Genomic DNA, 7798 nt, shown 5'->3' with positions numbered 1-7798 from the left:
AAGATTACAGCCTAAGTACATTTTGGATGCTCAGTTTTATAATAATATTGTTGATTCACAGGAAATCATTATTTTGCCATCCTGAACTCATACCTCAGAAATCAGTAATTTTCTCATCTCTTGGTCTAGTGGTTATGAAAAATTTCATTGCAAACCATCTTCATGCGGTTTTTTTACCTCTGTTGTTTCTGCTGTGAAACAAATACAATGTAAATTGTTCAGCAAAGCCTGACTTTAGAATTCAAAATACCAGGAAATTTAGAGTTTAAAAATTGATAGCAATTTTTCTGTCCTGTGTTGAAGGGACTAGAGTCCTAAATTAGATACGATGCTTCATGGAAGCCAAATCTGAGATCTGAAGTGAGAAGTAGCATGATCAAACAAATATAAGTGTTGAATTGAATTGAATACTTGTTTTGGGGGGGAAACATGTCTCTGTGACCCTTGCAAAGAGCATGTTGCAAGCTGAAGACTAACACATGGTACAATAAAAGCTCAAATGAGAAAGCTGGATGAAGTTGTGGAAAAACCGCTTCTCAGAAAAAAAAGTGGAAGGATCTCAATACAATCTAGCTGTATTGACAGGGAAGGGGGGAAAATAACAAAAAATAATCCCTACCAAGCCAGATTGGAAAGATGGTTTCTGACATTGAGTCATATCAAGAAGCAAATTTGATTTAAGGCATATAAGAGATGCAGAAAAAATTGCATGCTCCAGTTTCTCCTTAATCTGAAATGGGTTTAGCAGTATGAAGGCCAGCTGTAGTGGATATTCCACAACATTTCCCACTTCTGCCCACTCTAAACTCCTAGATTTTCTATATTCTTTTGTTAAATTAAACATATTGAGTCGTATTTCATTAATCATGATGAGATTTGTGTAACAGAACTTTTATCTCCATCAGTGTTCCAGTTACATTCAACGTGCTGTTTGGTAAGATGAGTCTTTTGTCCAAAAAGCCACGTAAATATCAGCTGCAAAGCAGTAACTTAGAGTTTAATTTTGCTGAAGCCTAAGCTTCTCTGATTAGCTAGCAGACGGATCTCCCATCAGAGAGAGCTGTAATGCAGTCACAAGCTCAAATTCTGATATAATTTTTGTACGAGAATTTGCCTTAGGTGTTGCTATAATTCTACCCTTGAGCAAAAGAATCATCCAGATCAAACACAGAAGCATTGATATGAACAGGTGATCTCTATTTTGTAGAATAACACTGGAAAGAAACAGGTTGAAATGTCAAATGTGAACTGCTGTGAGCTCGTTTCACATCACCCTTACTACAGGACCTGACTGCTGCTCACACGTGAAAAACTCAGCACTTCACCTGAGAAGACCTCAACCATCTCAAGGATGTGTGTGCATTTGTGGACAACACTTTCCTCAGGACCTAATTATCCTCAGGGTTTTGTTAGCGTGGCTTTGGCACCTGAAGGAGGAAAAGCCTGCTGCATTAGGCTGGTACTAACAGTAGGCCACCTAAATTAACTGGCTGGCTCTCCCAGAGTGTTCCAGCAACTGCTGGGTGCCTCTGCCTCTGCCTCCTCCTCCTCCTCCTCCTCCAGGTAAAGCCTGCAACACGTGTTGGCTTTGGGCTGCAGCCTGCTGTTTATCTGTGGCAGGCAGGCAAGCAGCAGCCCCTCTGCTTCCAGAGCTTCAGCCTCTCCCTGTGCTGGTGATAAGTTACACCTCGAGTCCTTTCTGCCAATTGTTCTTGGCAAAGGGAGCAGGGAAGACTTTTGTTGTTGCTGGCTGTTATCTCTGCCTCTGACTCCACTTGGCAGAGGCGCAAATCCATCTCTCTGGTGTGGAAACAAGCTGCTGGACTTTGGATGAGTCAACTCATTAATAAACAAAGAGTTACAAAGGAAGCAGGGATCAGTCTTAACAAAATAAATGCTTTGAAAGTTTGGATGCTAAGGTATTTGTCCTCCCCAGCATGACATTGCTTTATCTTGGGCCCCAGCCTTCCTATCAGAAAATGGGGAAGTTAGTAGTTTATCAAATTTTAATCAGCTTAAATGTTGATGTATTACTTACATAGCATGGAAAGTATTTTCTCTGTTGTTATTGGTGAAAGCATTTTTAATTATTAATTTATATCTGTTTCTATACCTTCCCTGCTTTGTGGAATATGCCAGTGATAACTGGAAAACCTTCTATCACCTACTGCTTACCCTATCTCTGTGAAGGAACCTAAGCTAGCTGCTCTGTGGGAAGCTCAGAACTGAAGTATTAAGTTCTCATGGAATTCTCTTCTTTGCTGAAGCAGAAGCATGAGATCAGATTCAGGAATATGGGACTTGGAGGATGGGGGATTGCAGCTTTTTGGTGGATGGGGTTGATGGGGCATACTTCCTGTTAGTTTATTTTTTTCCAAGGAGAGGATATTTGGATTTTCTTCTTGTCCATAGCCCACTGTTGACCAGGAAAAATTTCATTTGGATGGGGCCTCAGTTTTTGTCTAGCAGCATCATTTCAGTGTAAAAGGAAAACCTGGCTCAGCTTTCTTGATGCTCCTTATGCCACCCTTAAAGACAGCAACCCTTTCCTTGTGCCAGCACTGGGAAAACCTCACAGTTTCCTCATCTGCAAGATGCCCTTCTCTCACCTTCAGAAGCCAGTCTTGCTCTCCAGCAGACACTGGAGTCAGCCCCCACTGAAGTGCACAACTAATCCAGTGGTATTAAAACAGAGGAAGATAGGTTTGTTACACTTCAGAAAAGCTGGAAGCAAAAGGAGCTGTAGGCAAACCTGCTGCTGGACTATTAATTCCACATAAAGCAAATAGGGACATACAGATAGAAACCTTATTTACAGCAAACTAGGCAAGAGCCACAAAGTATTACAACAAAGTATAAAGTTTGGCACAGACTTTCTGTTTGCCTTTGCATGGTTAAATTTATTTGAAAGCCCAGGAAAGTAATTCTAATGACATGTATGTATTTGCTTTATAGGGAAAAAAAATAAATGAGATTCTTTATATTTTCCTAGCAGAAGGAAGTCCTCTCTCTCCCCCAGTCAATGTGCCATTTAATTTCCCCCTAGGGGACCTATCAAAGCCATGCAGAATCCAATGTCACCCCAGCTCCAACAAGGTATTCCCAACCAACTGCACTGCTCATTCTTCCTGCCCAAAATTCACTGACAAGTTTAACACTGAAAATAAGCCAGACATGACCAGATATGTACATTCTCCTCTTCAAGAATTTTGTGAAATGCACATGAATGTTTATCTACCCAGGAAAACAGCGAGGTGCAATAGGATGTGGGAATCTTAAAGGAAAAAGGATACATCATACTTCCAGTAAAATGTGACACTTTTTGTTAATTCATCCCTAGAGTTCCCTAAGAGTTAGATAGCAACTGTTACACAATATACATTGTGAAATAAATTGTTTGAAGAACTAAAATACATAGAAAACACATACCTTATGACAGGTGTCTGATGAGATGCCTTCATCTGTGCTAAAAGTGCAAACGATAGTGTTCAAGAGCTAGGAAAGGTCACACTGAAATTCGGCCAAGAAAGCCAATGGAAAGTTTCCTAAGCAGAGTCCTTCGATGAAGCGTGGACAATTTTCCCAGAAAGTTCACCAACAAAGCAGTTGGCCAATGACAACCTATAGTGTGGACAACAAATCAATTGCTGTTATATAAAATCAATCGTGTTATATAAAAAACTCAGTTTCTCTAATCAGTTGTAACAGTCAAATAGATTTAATCCATTTTCTCTCTGCTCTTGGATAATAAAGGAATTTGAATAGATCTATGATTTACTTTGTGCTGTTTATTGTATTAAAAACTTCATACTCCACATCACGCCTCTAAAACTTTCTCCCTACATACACACCTCTCAAAACTTCATTAGATTTTTGTTGTCCTTTCCCTTTTCAGTCATATTCCTTCTGAGATGGAGCAGACTGTATTTAGTAGTCCAAGTACATCCTCTATATCAAGGTTTAATTTTGTTTTATTTTTAGTACTGTTCTTTATTCTTCTCTCAATACCACCTCATTTCCCATATATCTCTTTGCTTTTCAGCCAATGTGGCATGATGGAAAGATCCTTTATCTCAATTCTTCACAGACACATCTGTGTCCTTTTCCCACCTGGTTTCAGTGAATTAAAATCCAGTATCTACAAATAGTCAACATTGTTCTGTAAATCACATTACACTGCAATAGCAGCTTCATCATCATGTCAGATTGCCTGATCTTTGTTAGGTGCTTCCACATTTCCTTCTCCTCCTTTCTACATGTGACTGAGTAATTTCTTTGGGACACGTGTTGATTTTACGATCCCACTGCTTGCGCCTTCCTCCAAATCAAACATTAGAGAGCACCAGCACAAACTTTGGGGGAACTCCACTTAACCTTAATTAAACTCTATGAAAACAACTTGCATCCACCTTTTCCGCTGTAGAGCCTCATACTTTCTACCATAAAGTAAACCAAACTGACCTTTTCATGTTAAAGAAAGAGAAAAAATAATAGGAAAAAAACCCCCAAAACTGTGCAATCCCTGATATAGGCTTGTTGAGGAGAAAAGTGGGTAAAATATAGAAGTTAGAGCTCAGAGGGCATCATTGCTCACTAGGAAGCCAAGCACAAAATAGGAAGGAGAGGAGAGAAATCACAGGAGTGAGCCTTTGGGAGCCTTGACGGCGAGTCCCACACCACTCAAGGAAGCCGTACAAAGGATGGCCACACTCTTGGTCAGACCAACAACACCTGGCATGGTCAAAGAAGGGACTGGTCATTGCTGAAACATGCACGTCCCCAAGGACCTCATCTCCTGCAAGTCCAAAGGCAGCTGTTGTACCCATTGCCAAGGGTTTATGGAATGCAAAAACCAAGTCATAAAAAAAGGGGAAAAAAAAGGGAGGGAAGAAATGTGCTAAAACTCTCCAGTCCTCCCAGGTATAATTACAGAAAATAACAACAGAAATAAGGTGGCATTTGGCACTTTTGGTGTTCCGAGGTGTTTACTGTTTTGAGTCTCGACTGCGGTAACGTGTAGGATGCATAAACTGTGGAGCTGGCCAAGCAGAACGGGCACGCAACCTACTAATTGGGGAAAGTCTGCCCGGGCATCCGGCCACGGGCTGGCAACACAGCAGCCCCCAGAAAGTCCATTTTCATTTTTTAATAATTATCTGAAAGGCTGGCTCAACCGCCAATCTAAAAATTAAATGAATATCCATTTAATATGCAAAATCAATGGGTTTTGTTCTGAATATGCATTAGCTTTCATCTCTTCTCCGTTTGTAGCATTTAATAGTAAGAAATATATAAAAATAACATAACTTCCAATGCCCAAGCACTATGTAGTGCTTCCGTCTCTACAGTCTGGGTTTTCTCCTTTTCCTTAGTTAAACAGAAGTTACACAGATCCCAGGAGCAAGATAATATACTTAGCACAAAGCACAGCTATTCCACCAGCATATTCAGGAAGAACCCCCCACAAAAAAATAACCCAAAAAAGGCCTACAATTCTCCCTGCTACTACACTTGGATGCACAGTAAAGTTACCTGTTAGAAAGAAACACAATTTGAGACCTTTTGTTTCTCTTTCAATTTCATAGAAAATAAATTTGGAACCTTCATGACTCAATTACGTACACACTAAGAAAAGGTGACAATCCTGTTTTCTACATACATTAAAATAATGATAATAAATTCCACTTCTCTCTAATAAATTCCATGTTTTTTAAAAAAAATGTATAATAGATTGCCTAAGGTTGCTAGACAACATATTCTAAAATATACTTTATTTCCAAGCAAGCTGACACTTGAGTCTTGAGTCTTATCTAATCTTTAGCTGTTCATTGTTCAGGTCAATTTCTTCTGATCAAAGGGCTTAGCAAAATATCAGAATAGATATTATAAAATACCAAGATATAATGACTCTTCGCTTCCTTAACTCAGCTCTTTGGGACTGTTTTTTCTCCCTTCCTTTTCTTTCTTATGATCCCATAATGGAGTGAGGGTCTGATTCTCAGCCCAGGTTTTAGCTAATTGCACAGGGCCACAAACACTTTGAGTATTAGGTAGGTAAACTACATACTTCTAATTGTGAAAGGTGGCAACCAAAATAATGTTTCACATTGTAAATTATCTGACCTTTCAGTTAAACATCTGCTACTGGCTTAATGGCCACTAATGGTGTTCCAGGAGCAGAAATACTTTACTGCCTTTTGCTCCTTTTGTGTTACACTGCCAACTCAGCAGTGAGCTGAAGTGAAGCCAAAGGGATAGCACTGGTGGAAAGCAGAGCATCAGGTCCTGTGGCAGTCACAGCTACAAGGCCAAGTGAAAAAGGACGGGAGGTGAAGCCTGTAGGGCTCTACCAAAATAATTGTGGAAACATCAGCTTATCACCTCTTTACTATGAGCAAGAGTAGAGAAGGCAAAATGGAAGCTTACCTTCATACATGCTTGTTTATGCATCCAGAGCTATCAGGTAGGAAAGATCTAGTTAACAATAAATTAAATTTAACCTCTATTTTTTTTGGTTCATGTAAAAGTCACTGTGACATTTTGGGTGAAAGACAAAGTACTCTTATTACCCACCCTTCACAACTATTCATAAAACATGGCATGAGCCATGAAACATGCTGAAGTGTTTTGACCTCATTGCTCATGAGATGCCTTCAGTTTTAAATGCTTAGAAAATGTAGTTTTGAGTTCTGATGAACTAATTAAATCTTGATACAGCAAACGAGATCACATCTTCACTATTTCATAAAACAGAAATAAATAGATAAGTTGAAAACCTCCAACAATAGATTCAATCTGACAAAGATCTAAATAGCACAGGCATGAAAGTTCAGTGGCATGAGAATAGTGATTAATCAGATTTCCTCACCAGAGTTCAGGCCATTATTTGAAAAAGGGACTACTTGCTTCTGTCCTCAAGAAATCATGCCTGACTACAAAACTTCCAGATAAATTCTAGCTGCAGTGACATTCATGTGAATTTTGCTAAAGATTTCAGCAGGAGCAGGATTTTGTCCTGTTTTCCCTGGCATAAACACAACACAATGTGGAGATATGCAAAGGTCTCTGCTGAGTCCAGGTCCTTCTGGCCGAGTGATCCCTTGTAAATGCTGAATGTGCTTCAGATGCTGAGTCCAGACAGACTCTGCAGCCTCTGCTGCCATGCTACAAGTGATCTCACACAGCCCTGGAGCTGGTAGAACTCTGTCAAGTTCTCTCAAAAAATAAGAAAATAAAAACAACTCTAAGGAAGGTTATAGGATATTATACATCTTCATTAAATTAGAAATACCTCCCTTCTTAAGTAAATGGAATTGATACCTTCACCTTTTAAGAATATTTTCTTCATGCTTCATCCAGAGGCAAGAATGAGAGCAAATTCAATTAAGGGCTTCTGGTTTAATACTACTTGATTTTTGATGTGCATTGACTTGCAGTTTCCTTGTTATCACTTCACAAATTTAATAGTGCAAGGCTACCTGTGCTGCCGCCTTGCTGAGATTCTTCATTTTGGATCCAAATATACACTTTTGAGAAGTATTTTCCATTTCCTTGATTATTAAACATGTAAAAGGAGCTCTTCAAAGATCAAGAGCATCAACTCTTTTCTCAGGAGCAGTGTTTCATTTTTTTATATGCCAATATAATTTCTATCATACAGTCCAAATTGCAATCCTCTCTAAGACCTACTCAAGCACAAATTAATGAGTAAACTGAAGATTAACCTGCAAAAGCAATTATTATTATTAAGATCATTAATAAAACAAAACAAAAAGAAGTGGCATCAAATGAACACAGA

This window comes from Melospiza georgiana, chromosome 1 (genome assembly GCF_028018845.1).
Source record: "Melospiza georgiana isolate bMelGeo1 chromosome 1, bMelGeo1.pri, whole genome shotgun sequence".
In the NCBI taxonomy this organism is placed as follows: domain Eukaryota; kingdom Metazoa; phylum Chordata; class Aves; order Passeriformes; family Passerellidae; genus Melospiza; species Melospiza georgiana.
The sequence above is the reverse complement of the archived record's forward strand: the minus strand, read 5'-3'. Positions refer to the sequence as shown.